Below are 21,982 nucleotides of genomic sequence, written 5' to 3'. Positions count from 1 at the left end.
AGCAAACGATTTCTATCGAATCGAAAATTTGATTTGGTTTTGATACTTGTCTGGGATATTTAACTTGTAAGACGAATTAACTCATCATATGATTTCCCAAACTTTTAGATGTAATTTCTTTATTTACGAATCTCCTATCTTTTAATACTCCATTTCATTCAAAGGCATTTCTATTTCAGTCAAAATTGACCACCGCTATTTAGGGGTTGAGCATGTACTTAAGACTCAAAGTCTCAAATGCAAAGAAGACTGTATGCAGCAAATTCTCGTACTACTGCTAACGTGTAATACAGATGAGCTGTGTCTCTTCCGATTTCTTACAATCAACAAAAAATGTTATTAAATTTAAACTAAGACACGTAGAGTTAAGAAAACTGGTAAAAGTTCATCTACCAAGCTCGTTTCCCATGTTTCAAACTTCGTACACTCGAGTCTAAAAATATAGACAAAGTGAATTACAACGAGACCGCGAAAAAATTGGGAGAAAAGACTCGAACCAATTATCTGGAATCACTTGGGGAGACAAGCGCAGCTCCGTTATCCCAGTCCACGACTTTCTTCTCCCGGCGCATTAAGTCGCCTGCGTTATTGATTACGCTGTGTTATCGCGGCGGCGAATCGGCCGGGATAAATATATATCATTTACGTGCGAACACCCACGGGCGAGCTTTTGACAGCGGAACGGTGAAAATTATTTATCGCCGGATCGGCCGTATCCACATGGTTCAGGATTCTTGAGCGTGGTGGCGCTCGCGCCGCCAATTCAACCTTCCCCCTGCTGTTCTGTCTGCCAATGACATTTTTCCCCGCGAATGATTTACGCCGCGTTGTGTAAATGCTTGTCGCGACGATTTTCTGATATTCACGGTGAGCAACCCCTCGTGCAAATTTCTGTCGGGATAATCGATTATGGTTAGACTGCGGATTTCTATGCAAACTCATGTTTTGGGGGATATTATTAAAAAAGTAGAGTCTCGGAAAAAATTATTTTACGGTGGCAGACGAAAAGAAGTTTCCAAAACAGGAAATATAAAGAGATATGATAATTTTACAGGATCCATTTAAATATAATAAGAGCTATGAATAGATACATACCACAGAACAGATGTCCCTGTTACAGATATGATGAAATATTTGTAGTATAGCATAATCTATATACAATAACATAACCCTAACCTAACCAATCGCATTTATTGAGATTGCTACAGGTTAGATTCTAGCGTATTAAGAGGGGAAGATGATAAGTAGAAAGTAGGATAAGTGAAGCGGTTTAAAAAAAAAAGATATGTTAATGATAAGCTGCTTGAGAGGTTTGGGGAAAAAATATAAAGAATATAAATACGGAACTAATTGTAAGCCAATGGTAGATATGTGACGATATATAGGTTAAGTATAAGATAATGTATATAGATTAAGCGAAATAAAGATATATATGTTTAATTGTAATGTTAGATATCAAAAAGGACAAGTGTGTTTGGATTAGAAGCATAGATAGCTTAGAGTCTTCGGATATGTTAGTGCTCTAAAAGCTGGATATGGAAATGAATGACAATTAGATACTATATGTAAGCCAAGATCTTTTACATATACATATATGTATATGTATACATAAGTATACATGTACATATCATCATATGTATATATCATCACATATATATACTCGTATATATCCGTAATGTATCAATTCTAAACTATTTTGTAGGGGGCGTGGTCTGGAATGGTTAACCATTTTGAAACACGCAGTATAAAGTAAGAAGGATACGAACAGCAAATTTTTCGTGCAAATCGCTTGCACTAAATTTTAACGACGCTATTGAACTGTCTTATACAGAATGTTTAAAAGAGATAACTTAAGAATTTATAGTATTAATTAAAATTACAGATATATCTGAAGGGATCATTGTTCAAGCACAGATATCAGAAAAGTGAAGTACGATAATCGAGGAAAAGGAAACGATGGACGATAAATCATCGGCGCAAACAGTCGATTGGAATTCCTGAAGCGTACACGTTGTTCCTGTTGACGTGGTCACTTTGCGTCACGTCGTTTCTCGTTCCAAATATTTCATTTCACGCGGACCATACAGGATGTGTCCACTCCATAGTAATTACCGGATTATGCTAATCCACGAAAGGACATCATACATGCTTCTAACGTTAACAAACAACGTTTTGATCGAGCTAATAGTGTATTACAAATTGCAAAATCGATAATAATCGATATTGGAGTTAATTGTTGTTAATTGTGTTTAAAATTGAATGAAATTTTTGATTAAGCGAATTTTATTTGGATACGTATGGCGACAGTGGTTTTAATTTTTAATAGCGTCGATCGTGGCGTGGACGTTTCCTACTCTGCTTTTGCGACACACCAATTGTCTACGACTCGGTAACTTTCTAGGCTGTACGTTTTCTGCTTGGCAACATTCGTTTCAATCCGTCGTATGTAAAAGAAGAAGTCAATTTCTCAATGTTTGTTAATTAATTTTAATTCGTTCATTTATTAAGTATATTATTGCACGTTCTTAAATCACCAGTCACATAAAAATTATACTAACATGACAAATACGCTCACTTGCTTCAACAATTGAAAAACAGAATATGTAAGATAATTAAAAGCATTCTATAAAATCTTCCAAACTTTGGTACATCTATGAGTCTGATATTTGAAAAATATCCTTATTCCTAGATGTCTAGTAACATACTCGTAAAAAGAAGTAACGAAATTCGTTAATTAAGTTTAAAAAGAAATTGTACGAAGATTTTGGCTATGTTCAAGTGTCATTGACATTAAGACTGCGGTGATAGTTTCCACAATTTAGTCGGTACCTACATTGTGTTTCGTGTATCGCTTGGAACACACAGCGTGGCGCATTGCAGGTGAGCGGACAGGATGAATGGTTATGATGCTATAATGCAAGGCCGTCACGGGTTACGTAATAGAACCTAACCCAACGATACGGAACACGGTTCGTTATCGGTGCAATCGTTTGGAAATACGTAAGTCTAGAAAGACGAGCCTCGTGCTTGGCAAGCTTAATCATCCCCGAATTTGTCATACGAACACGCCGAATTGCAAGGCATTTAAGAATTCTGTGGAGCATTCTTAAATTCTACTTTCGCAAATTAATTTAGGTTTCCATTCATAGATAAGGTAGATAAAAATTGAGGAATAGATGGTAAATTTATTTCTATGGTGGTAACCTTCAATTATGGAATCGATAAAATTACCAAGTTATTGTAATCTTTAAATTTAATCAATGATCTACTTTAATTTCTTACCTTTTTTTACTCAGTAAGATTAATCTGATTTTTTGTTAATCATAGTAAGATAGAATTGAATATCAGAGATTTCTAGATATATGAAATATTTTTGCATGTATAAAAAAAATGTACTGCACGAAGCATAAGTATTAAATAATTTAATAATAATTATTCACGAATATAATGGACGGGATAAAACATGGAAATACAGCAGTAGATATAATGAAATACGAAAAATCATCAAAAACCTAACCTTTCCAAGAATTTCTAAATCTTATTTCTCTATCTGTATCTTGTACTGGGATCAAAAGAGACTTATCAAAGAGAGAGAGAGAGAGAGAGAGAGAAAGAGAGAGCTCTAATCATAAGCAGCCACTCGTCAATTTTATCAGAAAAAAATCCACCTGTCAGGCAACCTGAAGAAACATAACCTACGTTCGAAATGCTTCAGAAATTAAAGACTACGCGTGAATTTTTTTTTAGTTCCTTCTCTGGCCACGAGGGGGAAAACCTGACAAGCCTGCACATTAACTCTCTTGCGAGTTTTGTTCTTTGCTCTAGTCGGTCTTCCTTCAAAGGCGCATTAGTTTCTCAATTTTCACAAAGCTCTAGTTAAGATCATTGACATTGACAGCTTCCATCAGCAACGATCGATAGCTAATGGAAAAAATGCACGAATCCCGAGTTGTTATCGCAACAACTATACACCACGAGATCACGTAAATTGTAATTATTGGCTATACGAGGAATTACCCGGTGCCATTACCGTCGATTTCAGCCTTCCGTTTTCTTGTGAAATCATTTTTTCTTTTTTGTCCACTCGTTGGATCGGCTTTCCCTCGAATCGTGACGCAAATGGAAAATTTATCGAATCTGAAAATAATTTCTGGTGACTCTGTCTCGTCCTTTGTTTTAACTCTTTGTTTTAACCTCTCCAACTGCGTTTACATGGATCTAACACATTAAAAATATAAATATTTTTGATCATTTCTGTTATTAAACATTATGAATATATAATTCTTTACAAATACAATTCTTCTTAATAAATATTATACTATTTTCACTAAAATTTCTACATACGAAGACTACAGAGAAAAAAGAGAAAATACGTGTTTTTGAAATATATGAAACGATCATAATTGGGACAATATTTTTTAACGTTTGAAGTACTAGCATTTAAGAGGTAAAATTAATGAAATTTCAAATAAATTTCTAATACTCTGTAATGTAGTTTAGGTTCCTAACAATTTTAGCTTTACAAACATCATTAGCGTTTCTTATCGCTAATACGAAATATAATGTACGTGCATTGTGTCGTAACAGGAAATGAAACGGGGCGAAACAAATCGCGCGCTTTATACCGGAAGTGGAATAATTCCGCGAGTAAGGTGAAACGGCTGGCAGAAAAATCGGGGAACTAATTCGCTACTAGTGTGTGCGTAGGTGTTGAACGAGTTAACAAACTCTCCTTCCTTCGTCCTTTCCCTTTCTATTATACTAATATCTTCGTCACAAAATCGATTATTAATTATTACCATTATATTATATTATTTTTTCGTAAGGTCGTAACGATTTGGATGAATCCAAGTCTTCCTGTTTCTCACCAAACTCAACTTTAACCTTTTCGTTCATTCGACTGTTACCTCCGAGCATCATAAAATAAATTTTTCTCTAATTAAGAAGGCTGTAAGTCACAAGGAGGCTTCGTACGGCGACCATCATAAATATGGTAGGTGCACGAAAAAGACATTTCACGTAGGAAAGAACGCGAGGTCATGTGACCAGCCTGCAGACTTCAAAGGAAGGAAAGTTCCTTTTAAATTCCGGTGGGATTAGTTTTCCACGGCCGTTGTTATGTTAATGGACACGTCGACACGCGGAAGTACCATCGCGACAAGGATACGAAAGGTTGTCGAACAAACGAGCCTGCCATATTGGTCTCTATTCATCGATAATCATCGTAACACGTTTACACGTGTAAAATCGTGGAAAATCTAGAGATCGTTAAACAAGAAAGACTTCAATTCTAATCCATTAAAGATTCGTCGCGGTTTCGTTACCTTCGCAAATATACCATGATGAATCGATCGCTCAAGGCCATCTAGAATTGATCATTCCTGTTTCATTATTTTATGATTTTGAACTATTCGCTTTCTCGTGGGACGCGACAGACGATAATTTTCATTAAAATTCTTTCGACGATACTTACGAAATCGAAGATACTTCGTGGAATTCTGTAGATCACTGCCGTACCAACCGGGTATAGCAATCAAACGCCTCCTGCTTTAAATTTATTTCGTCTTACGAACACGCTAATCCTCAACTCGCGTAAAATATAAATAAAGTATATAAAATATAAATATAAATAACCAAACTCACATAGCGTATAAAGGATATATTAATTCAAATCGAACCTCCCCAAATTTCCTATGTTTCTCCTAAAGTTGTTCATATTTCTCTCGAACTAAGATCTCCCATCCAAAAAATGCCTGCTTTAAACTCGTACAAAATAAACATCGTCATGATGAAAGATTCTCGACTTTCAGTCTGTCAGACGCGTGTCCAAACATACACGAAACGCACAACCAAAAGGAGAGCGCAATGAAAAGAAAGGACGATATTCAACGTCAATTCTGACAAAGAGTGCGTACTTGGCAGACGGACAAATGAATCTCTATCGTTACGTCACATCGACGCGCGCCAGAAAAAAAAGAAACTGTCCCCAACATTTATTAACACGGTGTATACACGGCGGAGAAAGTGACGGAACCTCCACGGTCGACATCTCGATCGCTATCTCGCCGCTATCGCCGGCAGCCGATCTTCCCATGATGATCGGGGGAGGCTCTCGTGGGAAGAGAGAAAGAGAGAGAGAAAGAGAAGGAACCGCGAGCGATGCTTAGTTCCGTGATTGCGATTCTTGATCATGAAAATGAGCGGCCGCTTCTTTTCCGGGGAGAGAATGAAAGTCCCGAAGGAATAGTCCGAACGACATCGATCACGTCGTTGCGAGTTTGTACTTACGTTTCGTTATAGCTCGCGTGAGATCGAGCGGCGTTCAAGGTCGATAGCGAGCACAGTTCCTCCACTACATAGCGCGGTTTCACTAATGTCTCTGGGCTTGGATTCAGACGAAGGATAAAGAAGTATATGTGTATTATCGATAATGTGGATGTTTTACTAGTGATTTATTAATCTTGAAATTTGTAAGCTTGGAAAGTTGGGGATTTGGGAAGAAGTTCTGTGTATTTAGGACCTTAGAAATTTAGAAGCCTGACAGTTTTGAAGTGTAGAAATTGAAGAATTTAGGAAGCTTGGGAACTCTATATTTGGAAATATAGAAAGTTTATAAATTTAGAAATTTGGAATTTCTGTGCATTTAGAGATTTAGATATTTTTAAGGATTCGGAAGTCTAGAAATTTAGGGGTTTGAAAATGCAGAGATTTTAGGATTTCGAAACATAGAAATTTAAATATTCAAGAATCTAGAAATTTAGAAATTCGAAGATTTGCGTTAGATTCTACAAAATTTTGCCCACCATTGTAGAAAATCTTGTCCCAGATATTAAGCGTTATACGTCCAATTGAAAATAATCCCAGCATTGCAGACATCTTTGTTCGACGTTTTCTCTAAAAGTTACTTAACGTCCCACTTCGCTAAAACACCGACCTATTTTTCAGGGATGGCGCATTAAAAGACGAGACTAGAGGCCGGTAAAAAATCTTTGTTCCAGTTGAACGACGTGCACAAAGGAACTTTTGTCCTCCTACATACACCGTTGGAATAAACTTTTAGATAAGAAAAGTACAATCTGGCCGCAGCTGCACCGAGAAAAGTACACTGCACGGATATCTGGCTTTTTCAGCTGGCCGTTTAGATCATTCTCGCCTTATCTTCTGCTTCTGATAAATATTCTCGACGTGCGACCATTTGTTCCATCAGCTGTTTACGTGTTTCATATGTCTCTGAACAAGTGACTGGACCTCTAGAATTATCTTTGACATTAACGAAGTGCTGAATTACATATATATTTAGAAATTTGTATTTCGTTAAACTGAGTATCGACATGAAATTTAGCTAAAATTTAATTCATCTGTATACATATCAAATTTGAATTTTTTTAGAAATTTACATGAATTTTAATATCTTTATTTAGTGTACAGTTTGGATTTTAGTACAGTGTGTTTCGTGTGTATTGTTTCAAGAATCTTTTTCAATTTCAATGCGTAAGGAAAATTTGTAAATCTTCGTTCTATGTATCCTTGAGAGAACGAAAAGAACTTCTACCAGGGGGAAAAAAATAAAAAGTAGCCTTTACAACGTCAAAAGCATAGAACTTCTACTTTCCTATTTATCATTTTAAAAAAAAACTAGACTTCCTACTTGTTTTCTCTAAAGATAGAGCTGACAAATAAATTAGAAAGACAACGAAAGCAGATTATCATAACGCGTAACGAGCAACACGTTTCTTTCTAAAACACCCAACATTCGGATTCCCGATCAAGTGCAAAAGACACAATACCCCTAAATAAAAGAGCACCCTAAACTCCTCAGAAGAACTCGTCAAAAATCATCGAACCGTTTAACATCCCCCAGCCGTCTCTCGTCAACAACCACCAACCACGAACCTCGCTATTAAATAAAAATCAATTACTTGTTTCTACCCATCCCAGGAAGATATCCTTTAATTAAGAAGCGAGGATAACTGGAAGAGTAAAAAATGGCAGTTCGTTGCTCGTCTGCTGGCTCGTTCAACCCCTTCCTTCCGTTGATCCGGGCGAAGAAAGGCCCCGAAGGGAAGGTGGAACGCGAGCATGTTGAAAAAAGAACGGCGCTGCTTACTAATTAGGGCCGCGGCGCATTGATAAATCGGCCCGATTATTAAAAGTCGTACGAACGCGAAGGCGTGGCCCGCCCACACGACCCTTTTCTTTCTCGCCTCCTTCTTTTTGTTATCCATGGCCGGGTTGCGGTTTTTGCGGCTGGTAAAAATCGCGCGAGCGGAACGAACCGACGATCCTATTCGATTCTTCTTCTTCTTTGTATGCTTGCTTTCTCTGTGAGGCGGTAGAAATTGAAAGTATACACGCGGAGATGGCTGCTTTGTCGATATCTCCAGGCGATATGTTGCGACTGTACGACGAGGATTTCGAATTGGGGTGGTTCGTTCGATTCTTCAGGAGAATATATAAAATGCAATATCTCTCGAAGCTTGGAGGATTTAGCAATATCTATTTATTTCAGCGTTTCTAACCTTTTCCTACACCTGTTTCGTTTTTTTCCATTGTATTTTCAATTTCGCTACACTTCTTTTTTATCGTTTCTTTGTGATCCACATCTTCCGCCTTTCGATACGTGTCCATTTACGATATCTTGGCTTGTCTCATCTTATGTGCTATTCTCACCACAAAAACCTGTTTTTCTACGCTTATAATCTTGCTAAGTTAGAATTAGAATGAAAAGTGAAACTTCACACAGACCATAGGCAACTCAATTTGAACTTACATTTATTAAACGTAAAAATATAAGGGTCATAATCATGTTTGTACTTTTTGCTACATCATATTCTAATTCTATTTCTACTCTCTTCTATTTTAATTATTAGGTCATCCAAAAAGTTTCTTTCGTTTTATAAGGAAGTAATGGACGCACAATATTTTTCGTTTTATATTATTTTATCGAATTACGTATGATCCATTTTGTTTTATCAAGATAAAAATCACAACGTTCTACAGATTAGGTGTCATGTTTGTATAGAGATGAATCGTTGTAAAACACGTGTCTGGAAAAGAAAGACACTTTTCGGACAACCTAATACATTTAGTATTCTAATATGACGTTGCATTCTGTATATCATTGCGGCTTAAATATTATCACAAAATATTATGACTTATAATATATAATATTAAACAATAATAAATTACAATATATATTACAATATTATAACTGTAACCTCATCAACTTTTACGCCCTTTTCCGCCAATGCTCCAACCAACCTCTAATAATATTTATTATTATGTATATATTGCTATAATTTAGAAGCTTCCAAGAATTTAATGATATTCCAATTTTCAGAATGGTTGGGAAAAAGTTTCCATGACGAAGGAAATTTCCTGCGATTATCCCGACATTCTAAATCAAATTCTAAATCAGCAAAAGGTTTGATATTGTTTAAAAACAAAAATGTATTATAAATCATAAAATATTGAAAAACATAAAAGTTTGATATTTTACCATCTACGATCTTGTTTATTCGAAATGAAAACAAGAACAACGAATGAGATTGACTACACCAGACATCGAATAGAATTCGCCGGAGCAGACGACGATTTTATTAAACGATTGTTTATGATGTTGTTGGAATGAAAAGCGAATAATGATTAACATTGACTAGACCAGACATGGAATAAAATTTGCTAGGGCGGACAACGATTTCGTTAATCGAAGAGAAGAAATATAATGAAACGTCTGTTGTGTCACGTGCACGTCCGAGCTCTTCAACAGAATCTCGACTTCTTTTTCCGTGAAACACCATGTCAACGCAGTGGAATTGCGTGAAAAACATCGCCAAGTACTTGTCCGTGCATTCCTCTCGATGATTGCCGATCGATCGATTCCGTACAATGGGGCTGGTTCGTGCAACCTCGCCTACCACGCTATGTGTTACGATGGAGAGTAGCAAGAGTTAATTAATACGGTTTCTAGACGACATTTCTACCAAAGCAACCGTTCACGAAACATCCAACTCTATCGCAACTTTATGAAAAGATATTATCGCAATGAATTAATCTGTTCGACATGGCTTGGTAATTTTCCTTCATTTTAGGTGTTTAATAGTTTTTTAATTGAAACAATATTTATAGTATATTTATAGTATGGTTTTTTTAACAACGAACACGCGTTAAAACAACGAAACAAATTAATCCGTGATAAAATATTTTAAAATACTAGTCTGTACGTACTAAGGTATAGCTTGGTAATTTTTGTTTAATTTAAATGTTCAGCGATATTAATATTTAGTAATAATGATAACAAAATTAATTAGATTATCATAATGCTTTATAAAATTAACGTATCTTGTTTTCAATGAATCTGTCCTTGTAACAATATTTCTCTAAGAAACTTGCAATAGCATCTGTTTAATAAATTTCTAAGAAACTTAATATTGATTTTAAAAGTCTTTCTGTCGAGAAAAGAACACAGTGATTTATGTGATATCGTGGAAAAAAAAGTTCACGGAATAACAAAGTAGATATAACTCCGAGTATTATAGTTTCGAAATTGGTATTCTCAGAAAGGAGCAATTCGTGTATATTTTATTTTCCAAAGATTACGATCTTTGCGCATCTTCCATTTAAAATTATTTCTTCTACTTGTTTCCTCAGAAAAACCATCGGGAATATTCTGTGCAACGAAATCTCTGCGCTTTCCATCGAAGTATTTGCTTGTTTCGCAAATATTCGATGTTTAAAAATAAACAATCGTAATCAGTGATACATATTTTGATCTCTGATAAGTTAACATAAGTCTACGCTTTCGTGCTTAGATCTGATGAAATAAGAGTCATAAATTCACGCAAACGTACTTTTTTATTTTTTTCTTAATTCTTTCTCGATTACATAATAGATGCACATATAACTATACAACTGGTTTTATAATTTCACGAACAATATTTATTTTTCTATTCTTTTTTAATAATAAAAAAAAGAACACAACAGTAGAACTACAAAAAAAAACACATTAAAAAGAAATTGCACTATGTAATCTTTTCAGGATTTTCCTCGACAGGCATGGTCAATGGATAATAATTACAGCCACGATAGCCGATGCAAATCACAGGAAAATATCCAGTACACATACCGGTTTTATAATCGATTGATTTTAAAGGCGAGCCATGTATATCTGTATAATTACTAATTAGTCGATAATTGTAAACACTGGACAGGCAAAAAACACGCGCAGTTAACAAATGACCACTAGGTGGAATTGTAGACGATGGTAACATAAAAACTTTATCGGTTCCATTAGTATAATGTCCATAAAAGTATACTAAAAATATTTTCTTAGTCGATAAGATACTTTGATACATTTTTAGTTATCAATCACGAATCAGTGACTCGGTGATTGGCTTCTCACGTAAATTACGTATTTTTATTTTACTTATTAATTCTTACGTTCTTTTAATTCAAACGAGACGACGAGATTTTGTTCGAAGTAGATGTGAAGTAGACGTGAAATTTGTGAAGATTTTTCGGCGATCGAATATCCTATAAGAAGGAAAATTTGGAAATTTGTCTGGTAAACTCGCGAAGATCTTTCGTTCTTTTTTTTCACCTTTGAATTCTTTATTTATTGTTCGAGTTACTGTAATTTTACGACCACTCTGTTCTCGAAGGTTTCTAGAAAACTGTAAGACACAAACTGTGAGATGTGCGTGTTTCAAGCAAGTTTCTTTCTACAAGATTCCTCGAATTCTGCACCCACGCGTACATTGAGGAATCATAAACAAAGTTTCGACGGTAAATTTCTTATACAAAATTCCGGGCTCAGACTTCTTTAAGAATGTAAACCTAAAGTGGAAATCTCTTAGCTCGAAAGTACGCAACCTTCTTGTAATTTTCAGTACCCGAGTCCTCCAATATATTTAACGTGTTCCTCTCTAGAAGTCTGAGACTCTCTAGAAATTTATTTTTAATGATCACCATTTTTATGCATAGGTGAAATAATCTGTACAACTGTTTAACGTCCCAAAAGTTACGGTGACGGTTGACAGATTTTTAATGTTATAATTAATAACAGTTTTACAAACTTACTCTTGCTTTAATTCCAAAGAAATACCGCAGATGAGAAACGTGAAAAAATCCCAGTCACAGGCAGACAGAAGAGGCAGCAATAGGAAAAATTGATCGACCAAATATTCTTCTTTTTAATTAATTTAGTATCAGAAAAATCTACCACAGTGTCAGCAAATGTCACTCATAAATAGTAAATAAAAAATTACGAAACGTTGATAACCGAAGTCCATACAAGAGCACGTTCTAAGAAACATTCACCCATTCCAAGTATTTCTTCGCTTGGATTCCAACAGGCCACAAAAGACGATGATAAGGAAAAATATGAAAGAAATTTCAGTCTAACAAAGATAAGGAAAAGCTGTGAAAAGAAATCGGTCGCTGGAATATTCTTATTTTTAATTAGTTTTATATTAGAACAATCTAATATAAAAAAAGAAGAAGAAGAAGAAAGACCCACCCTTTGCAATTGTACGAATCTCAAAAAATATCACAGAAGTCACATGCAATTGTTAAATAAAAAGCACGTTTCCAACGTGCTTTTATTATTCCTCCTTCTTCTTTGCCAAGCGTATCTCCTCGCTCGAGTTCCAGAAGAACAGAAAAGACGACAACAGGAAGAAATATGGAAGAAATTTTGGTGTAAAAAGTAAGAAAATAAGGTAGAAGCAAATCGGTCGATGGAATATTCTTACTTTCGTGGTTTCCGATTTGTAGCTGGTATCGGATGGCGTGGAGGACAGGTGAATTCCCGCAAACACGACGCCCCGCGGCGCAGGTTTTATGGCGGAGGGCAGCGTCGCGGCGCCGGCGTCTCTGCAATCAATACGTCGCGGCGCAACGTTCCGCGTGCTCCAACCTCAGCTGTTCGCTCTCTTCGCGTACGCCCTAACTCCTAGATCGTCTTATTTCCGTTTCCTCCACTCTGAGATGTCCAATTTGCCCGATTCTCGAATTTATCGAGACATCCAGACGCTCAATATGCGTCCAGACAGTAGCAACGTTGAAATTTGATCGTAAACAAGGTACAGTGGAATTTGCTAACGCGTTTGTTAAAAAAATTTTTTATGCAACTTTCTTTGATGTAACTGGACAGAGTTTGTGTTCATATTTTTCCTCTTATTTAACATCTTTCCATTATATCGTTATAAACATAAGGCTAAGTATAAACGAACGATTAAATAATTTAGTGTATAAAACAACAAATAATTTTGTATGTGAGAACAGTGCAGAGAGAGGAAGATAAAGAAATAAATAATTTAAAGAACTACAGTGTTTGAATACCGTAATAGCAACAATATAGTAACCTACTGAGGAGAAAATTTAATTTTGCTCAACCACCTATTGGGTTGGCAACTAAGTGTTTGCGGATTTTGTCATTAGGCGGTAATAACAAAATCCGCAATCACTTAGTTGCCAACTCAATACATATTCAGTTGCTATTTAAAATCACATATTTATCATGTTACTTGATATTTTTAGCGCAAATGCCAGGCAGAAAAAGGGGACCATTACTTTTCAACGCTACTGTATAACATCCAATGCACTCGCATATTCTGTTTAACATTCAGCAGTAGCTAGCAATGACAATTCTTAAAAAATTTGACTAAAAATAAATTACCATCTCATCAGCACGCTTTTTAGAAATCGAAACATTGTATGTTAAATCGCGTATGAGATTGGAAAGCCAATGAGAAAGGTGAATTTCAATGATGCGAACCTAAAGTGCCATTTGTCACGCCCTTTATTGAGAACTGTCATTCGCTTGATAAAGAAGATATTTCACATCACCTTTTTATCGTGGCCGAATCGTGATTCGAATTGAATCGCGCGTGTAAGCTCCCGAGCCTTAAAAATATCTGTCGGAACAATCGAATAAACATTTCTTGAGACGTCGCCTCGAATGATGATAAACCTTGTTCGGTTGAAGACTAAACCCGCGAACGCAGGTTGCACGCTGTACATTCTCAATTTAGTCGATTCGATTCCCTTTCGCGGAGATTTGACAAGATCCGCGTTGTTTTAATCGTATCTTTCGAATTTATTTATTTATTCTTTCAACTTCCATTTACGTTAGATTTAATGGAATTTTGATTAAAATTATTCGTAGATTAATGTCAATGAAACTCAATTTTACATATTTAATTTGTCGAAATGTTTGAAACAAAAAGTGAAATAAAGAATGGAGAAATTGGTTGATGTAACGAATAAGATAGAAGAAGAATATATGGTTAAAAGAGCATGATGAAACATTGTGGAATAAAAGTGAGAAATGAATACAAAGTAGGGCGAGAAATAAAACGTGATATCACAAAACGAAATTTAAATTCTATTTCCATTAAATTTTTCTCGCTCATAACCCACGGAATATTCATAAATATTCATAAATTTCTTTATGAATTAAAACGAGAGAAGTAGCACAGCATATGAATGGAGGTAAAGTGAGACAGAAAATAAAATACAAATGTATAGTGGTACGATGACTGATGACCAGCTGATAAAATTAGTTTTATGCAAATTTTGGAGAAAATTTTTCTAAAAATACACAAAAAGAGGAAAAAATAAACGAAGCACACGAAAGCAACGCCAGTGACTACCATCGTCAAAAACACCATTCCAATCAACGTAACATCGTTTCACACTCGGCTAGAGCAAAGCGAATCATTCGTTTCACAGACGAAGTTTCGATAAATTTCGAACTGGATGCAGTTTTCCAGTGGACGATCGCGACTTACGCTGTGAAATCTGATTTCTGGTCAGCGCACCCTCGATGCCACGGTTCAGGTCGGCAATCAAAGCTGTTTAGAAGCTCTTCGAGTGCACTTTATTGGAATAACCTAGATGTTGTCGATGGAACGGTGCGCGAAAGGTGGCAACCACGTCGATTCCGCTTCAGGACCCTCGTGAAGCCTCGAGGGGACACGGGACACAGGGGGTTACCCGGTTTGTCTGTCACGATTTTTCTTTTAACTCGAGTGTTCGTTGAGGGAAAGTCGAGAATCGGGGTTCTGGGGCGAAACGTGGCAAAAAATTCTTGTGGGGTTGAAATTTGTTGAATGAATGAATCTCTTGTATTTTCTAAGTATCTTTTTCTCGGTAATGAGAACATGGTCTAATCGAGGCCGTTTTATTCAAAGTGTTATAAACAATGGTTCTTTCACTTCACAAACATTTAATTCGAACTGTAACTTTAATTTTAATTTAATATTAAATACAAATAGCGTGGAATATCTCGGTATTTCTTCTTCCGTTTCTCTTCTTAGCAGTTGCCTACAGCTTTAATCTATGAACATCCGAGGCTAAGATATGACACCCTATTGCTAAAATAAGCCCATCTATTCTTCTCGACAAAATCCATTATCTCTCACTATGGATACTCTTTCGCTAATCTGGCAATAGATTTATAGCTGTATTATCTGACAAAATCTACGAACATCTACTACCAAGATTTGCAATCCTCTCTGCTGAAAACGACTTGTGTTATTCTTCTCAAGCTAAACTTTCAAAGTTCCGTAAGCGAAATCCGATACTTTTCTAATCTAAAGATAATACCTTCCTCTTTGAACAATCTACGTACAAACAAATCCAACAACACACCATTAAAGTGCAACGAAAAGCAGCCGCGTGACTCAAGCCGCACAGAGGCCAGGGAACCGAACGCTGGCACGGCGAACGTGTGTGTCTCTGGCTGGTTGAAAGTCGCCGATAAACACTGGATTAGCTAAGACTCAGACCGCAGCCAGACCTTGCACGGCTCGGTAGCCTTTTCTCTCCGCGCTATCTCGGGCTAATTGCACGTAATAACTAACACGCCTGGACTCGAGACTTCAATGCTATTTATGGTAGTTTCTCGTGGACAGGCTAGCGGGATCAAAGGGGACGCGTACATGTTTCTTCATTTTCTTCTTTTACCTTCTTTTTAACGAAATACGAGCTTATTGTTTCCTCCGTTTCGTACCACTTTTATATTGTCCTTTACGAAACTCTCTATCATCTCTGATAGCTCGGGATGGCTTTCGTGTCCCTTAGCGCACTTGTTGGTCACGTTATTTTAATAAACAATTGAACAAATCAAGATGATTTCTCTGTTATACTATCTGTTCCCTAACACGTGGGACATGCTTCAGGAATGGACAGGGAACACAGAATTGCAGTGAAAAAAGTTCATGTAAACGTGTCTTCTACCTGACCTTTTTTCAAAGTTATAGCCACTTATGTGTCTCGATAATCTCTGTAAGCAACTGCTTATCTTCACAGATGCTCGAAATGGCTATCATTCGTTTGTACACAATTTTTGAAACATGGCGAAAGATTGTTTGACACGACGACTATAGGTTTGCATAGAAATAGAGGATGGTTATTTCGAGCACCTTCTATGAAGATAAGCCCTCGTGGATTATCGTAACACAAAAGTGGCTATAACTTTGAAATAGGGTACGACATATGCTTGTATGAACATTTCTCATTGATTTTGTGTTCCATAGCGACTTCTAAACTGGCTTATTTTATGAAATACCCTGTACATTAAAATTTCTTCTGAATTTTTACAGTTTGTCCAACAAAACAAGTTCCTAGTATTTTAATAAGATGTTTAACACACGATCGAAACGAGAAATCATAATGCATACCAAAAACAATTGTTTCATTCGAGATGGTACGTAATATCGGAAAAATACGTTTGAGTGAAAGATAATCGAAAGAACGCAGCTTCGACATTACGAAGCTCCTCCCGTACTTATTCCTTCCTCTTTTCGCCTCATCGTGATAGGTTATGTTAAACGAACGGGAGAAAGAACAAGTAAATGTCGAAGAAGAAGAAGGAAAATGGAATAGAGAGAATAGAGGAGGGAAAGAATTCTTCAATTTCTTCTCTCGATCGTGTCACGAACCGTCCCCTTGCTTCGCCGGAGTAATTAACGGCCAGCAATGACGAGAGCGCTCGCCGCCTTGGGCATGGGTTAGCGCGAACGACCTAGATTCGCCTCCATATTGCGAATACGCCGACCACTCGACCATCCACGGGGCTTTTTCAGATTGCGTGAGAATTGCTTTTCACGACTGTTGTTCGATTGATGGGGAGCTGTGATTTGTGGTTGCTTGTTGATTATTGAACTAATCTAGGGAATTTTGAGGTTACGTTACCTCGGCGTTCAGAAAATGTTCTCTGTTGAAATTTGCATATTATGCTGGTTTAGTAAATCAGTAGATCGCGGTTTTTTATGCACATGTGGAAGATACAAAAATAGCACGAATCGTACAGAATACATTTCATATAGAAATATATGTCGAACGAATAATAATTACAGTCTTCCGAATTATGGGTGAGAATTGAAAGTTACTAGACCAGTTTCTCAACTCTAAGTACTTACAAGTAAACTTCAATGTAGCTACATTTCATCGCGTCAAAGTTAGCCAAGAATTTCTGGACTTGCAGATTATTCCAGGACTCGTTACTCGCGTTAAATCGATATCGCTTAAACTCTTAATTAGATGGGAACGATAAATGGCAATTTCAAGTACTCGGAACGAGTGCGACGCGTAATAATACGCAAGGATTTCGGTGAAAACATTAGCTCTTTTTTTCGATGACTAAGCACAGCAAATACGATTCGTATTTACGATAAAACGTGCAAAGATATACTAACATAGAGCATGGCCGCTAACTTTAGACGCCATGGAAGATATGCTCCAAATGAATCATACGAATTTTCGGAAAAGTCGGATTCGTCATTGTTAACAACGGCTACTCGGAACGGCATTCTTGCTATTTCATTATATTTAGAAAATTGTAGACGGGAAATCTTTGTATGTTTGACGAGCAAATGAAGTAGTTGTACACATTGAGAGGTTATGTTATGAATCAATCAATTATGTGAACACGATCCGTCGTTTCCTGTACGATAACGTTTTCAAACTGTCGTCTTGTAGCGTGCAATGTATGTTTATATAATTTTCGCCAGTCATATTTGTAAACGTTCGACATACATGTACCTATAGAAAGTTTCATAAGTAGTGTACGATCAAAAGATAGCGGAATATCGTAGAACGATTTTTATCAATGAAGTTACGATAGTTTCGGATTAGTTTCTACTTTTACAACTACTAAACATATGCTTTCGATAAAAATAATACTAAATTTTATTGAAGCAAGAATATATTATTATAATACGTATATCTATTATTATATTATCTATTTTTATCATGTCGCTTCGATTATAATTATTTAACGGAAGGAAATGAAAAAATTGAACGATGTTACAAGAAAATCAGTAATTTTTGTAAAATTATCGATCGACGTTATATTGACATTTTTTTATAAAATCAATAATATCCATCGCTCTCGTCAAATATAATTCGGTTACGTAAAATGAAAATGAAAATGAAAATTTTCCTACCGTTTATCTTCTGAACTCTTTTTCACCTGCCACTATGTACGTAATTATATTTAGGTACACATTAAAGCTCGATGATTTTAACACTTTAACGGAATAACGTTCGTTTTATTAAAGTACCACGCTACTATATTTCATTGCCTTCCATTCACGCATTTTAGTGCACATCCGAATTTGTTAGTGAGGGAAAAAATGTGTTGAACATCGACGAGAGCAAATATTTACGGAAACGTATTAAAAAACATGGAAACGAGAGGCTACAGGTATCCGACAACACGTATGCTTGCACACGTTCTCACTTATCGTCAGAAATGAAGCGTAAGCCAAATATCCGCAGAAAAATATGGGAATGTCGAGGAAATATTTTCTCTCCGATAATGAAACGTTTTTTTTATAAGAGGCGGATTTCAAAATCGGTCAAGCTTTTATCGTTAACGAATATATGAATAGATAATGACCAGCCGGAGTCTCGACACATCTATAATGATAGCGAAGGATCATTAGTTGCCAGAAACCAGGGCAAACTGTCTATTTTTGGAATAATAAGGTTGTAGGTATTATGTGCTGTTAAAATACGGTTCTCTAAAGAATATAATAAATAGAGGCGAAAAGAGAATTCTTTCAAGAAAGAAAACTATATATAATTGTATATAATATGACGCGGCTGCTCTAAGGATCAGTATCCATTTAGTGGAACAAACCAAAATTTTCCAGACCAAGAATTCGAGTTAAATCATGTACCCTAATCACTGAGAATAAAGATAACGTCACTTTAATTCCATGGCCGCTTAAATTGTAACATCACTCTGCACTTATTTTGCATGAGAATAGATGGAAAACGTCATTTTGCGAGAAATAGCATCTTTCATAAAACATATTCTCATGAAGGATAATACCACTATAAACTCAGACTTTCCTAAAAATTACAATGACTATTCTGCTTTGGATATTTCATACATTCTATCCATCTTCGCATCTTTAAACTTCACATAAATAACAATTAGTTACAATAATAAAAAAGTAACAATTGAAATTTCAACGGCACTATGGAGCCAACCTTTTTGCCAATCGGCCGATCTAAAATTTCCAATAACTTCCACTTAACCTAAAACTTGATAAGGAAATGGCGATTAAATAACGAGGATCGTTATTCCTTTGCGAAGGAACAGCTAAGAAGAGGAAAGGGAGAAAACGCTTTCTCTTTTCCTTCGTTCTATCGAGCAACCCTCGGGCCACTTTGTGCAGTCGATATCCTCGAGGAGAAAGGAGAGCTTCGTCCTTCGTAGGAAACTTAAGGACTTTGCGCTTGAACTTGATACGAAATGGGCTAAAAGCGATCAATACGAGCTTTCGGCGCTTGCGAGGCAAAGCTCCGGCTGGCATGGCCAGCAGAAACCACCCTGCAAGCTCGCTACGAGCCACCATGCTTGTTATCAGCATGGGAATCGCCATAGGCAGCCACGAATACCAAGAAACTACGTCTAGACCGGAAGTGAGCAAAACTTCAATTTACTACAATGGTATTCGACATCTAAATTTTGAGACGGCAGATTTTCTGACAAAACTTTCACCTTTTAAACGAAGGAGAATTCGTGAATAAGGAATAAAAGTACTGAAATGTGACAGTGAGTCTAGTAAGTTTGTTCAAAGAAATAGCTGTAATTTTTGTTTGAAGATGTGTTTAAAGATATACGTACGATGGTATTTGAAACTTGGACTTCTTTAAAGAAGAATCTACTTTTTTAAAGAAAGAGGAATTTTTGTGTAGGAAACGAAGAGAATATGGCAGAAACTACAGTTAAGTGTTTAAACGTGAAATATGAGAAATTAAGTGGTTACTTGTTCGAAATTCACAGTGCAAATAGGTTGATAATTCTAGCTTACTAATAGCAATAAACTAAGAATAGTAATTTAGCTTGTCAGATAAGTGCAGGTTCTTTCCTTAGATAAGGCACTTCAAAAGATAAGAGTTTCCAGACTTAGACAAGATAATGATCAAGGATGAAGCATAAATAAGATATTCGTCATATTCGAGGAACTATTGCAATTGTAACAATAGATGAATGAAGATTTCTATAATTTCGTTCTTTCAATTCTTTGAAATAATACTAAAACACTATGTGTATCGAACTATACAGAATTATTGATCAAGTACCACATATGACTACGATATTCGTAAGAAACTACGTAAGAATGGAGGAAATATTGATGTTTGTTAAGAAAATATCCATCGAGGCCTAAAATCAACAATAAATAAGATATTTATAAGGAACTATTTTATTCATTAGATGGTATTGACAAAATCCGCAATTACTTAGTTGCTAACCCAATAATTATGATAAAATATCAACAAAGAAGACTTTTACGAGAAAATCGGTAAAATGTTTAAAGCAATTTTACGACGAACAAATTGAAACACTCTCTACGCTAAACTTTATTTGATTTATGACTATCTATTTGACAATTACACAATTTTTAAGCTAAGTGTAAGAGCCCAACGTGTTGTTCCGTGATCACAGAACTCCAGCTTGGGCTGTCCTAATGATTCACCATAAACAGGACCAACGCAGCGTGTTTTACCGTGTTCAGATTAGACAAGCACGCTTGTCAGCCTTTCCCTAATCGATACTCCACTAGAGTACTCGGCGTTTTTCGCATTTAATTCTGACTTCAACGTAATTCGCGACTTAAGAATACGTTCGCGTAACACAGTTCGATAAGATCGAACTAAATTTTGTGAACGGATGATACACGCGTCTTTTATATTCTCTAAGAATCATTAACATGGTATTCAAATTGTTTATAATATTTTTAATATATTGGTATATGATATATAATTATGAAAGATAACGTGCTGCTTTTTTAACACAATTTCATATAAATTTTGTATCCCGAACTTTTACGACGATGAGATACTTTGATATCAGCTTTTTGGGATAACCCATCGCGCTCCTATTTTACATTTACACTTGGCATTTACAATTTGGGCAATGTAACACGGTTTCAGGTTTCCCTCGAAGTAGACAGTGTATACGAAACGTCGACCCAAAATGCAAATGCCAAGTGCAAATGCAAAATCCAGACGCGATCGTTCGTATAAATTGTATGAGATCGAATTTCTAGAATTTCTAAATGTCGTATAAATTAATTTTCTATCTTAAGGGAATAGCGTCGTTAAAATAATATTAATTGTAAAAATGATATTCTAATTGAACTGCGGATTTTTAATCATCGATAGGAAATTTGAAAGTGCAGAATTGTATAAATATATATATATATATTGAAATATCCAAAGTATAGTGTTTTTATAATACTTACTAAGTAAAATAATTTTCTACCGAGGTTCTATTTTCTTAATTATATTCTCGAAAACATGAATTTGTTATCTTAGCTCTATATTATCTTAGTTCTAAGAAATAATCTATCTAATGTTTAATTCTATTTAAATCTTAAAACAAAAGAGAAGCGACAAAGATCAAGTCTGAGTGTTTGAATATAACATTTCGAAACGAGATCGTGAATCATTTATACTT

General features: G+C 35.8%; 1 protein-coding gene across 2 annotated transcripts in view; it reads right to left on the bottom strand.

Moving 5' to 3' along the window:
• LOC117232672 (GAS2-like protein pickled eggs) overlaps positions 1-21,982 on the bottom strand; it is an 88,236-nt gene that overhangs the window by 17,520 nt on the left and 48,734 nt on the right. The window lies entirely within an intron of this gene.

This window comes from Bombus vosnesenskii, unplaced genomic scaffold, assembly GCF_011952255.1.
Source record: "Bombus vosnesenskii isolate JDL3184/JDL3185 unplaced genomic scaffold, Bvos_JDL3184-5_v1.1 scf7180000013293, whole genome shotgun sequence".
Lineage (NCBI taxonomy): Eukaryota > Metazoa > Arthropoda > Insecta > Hymenoptera > Apidae > Bombus > Bombus vosnesenskii.
This window is presented reverse-complemented; position numbering and strand designations above follow the sequence as displayed.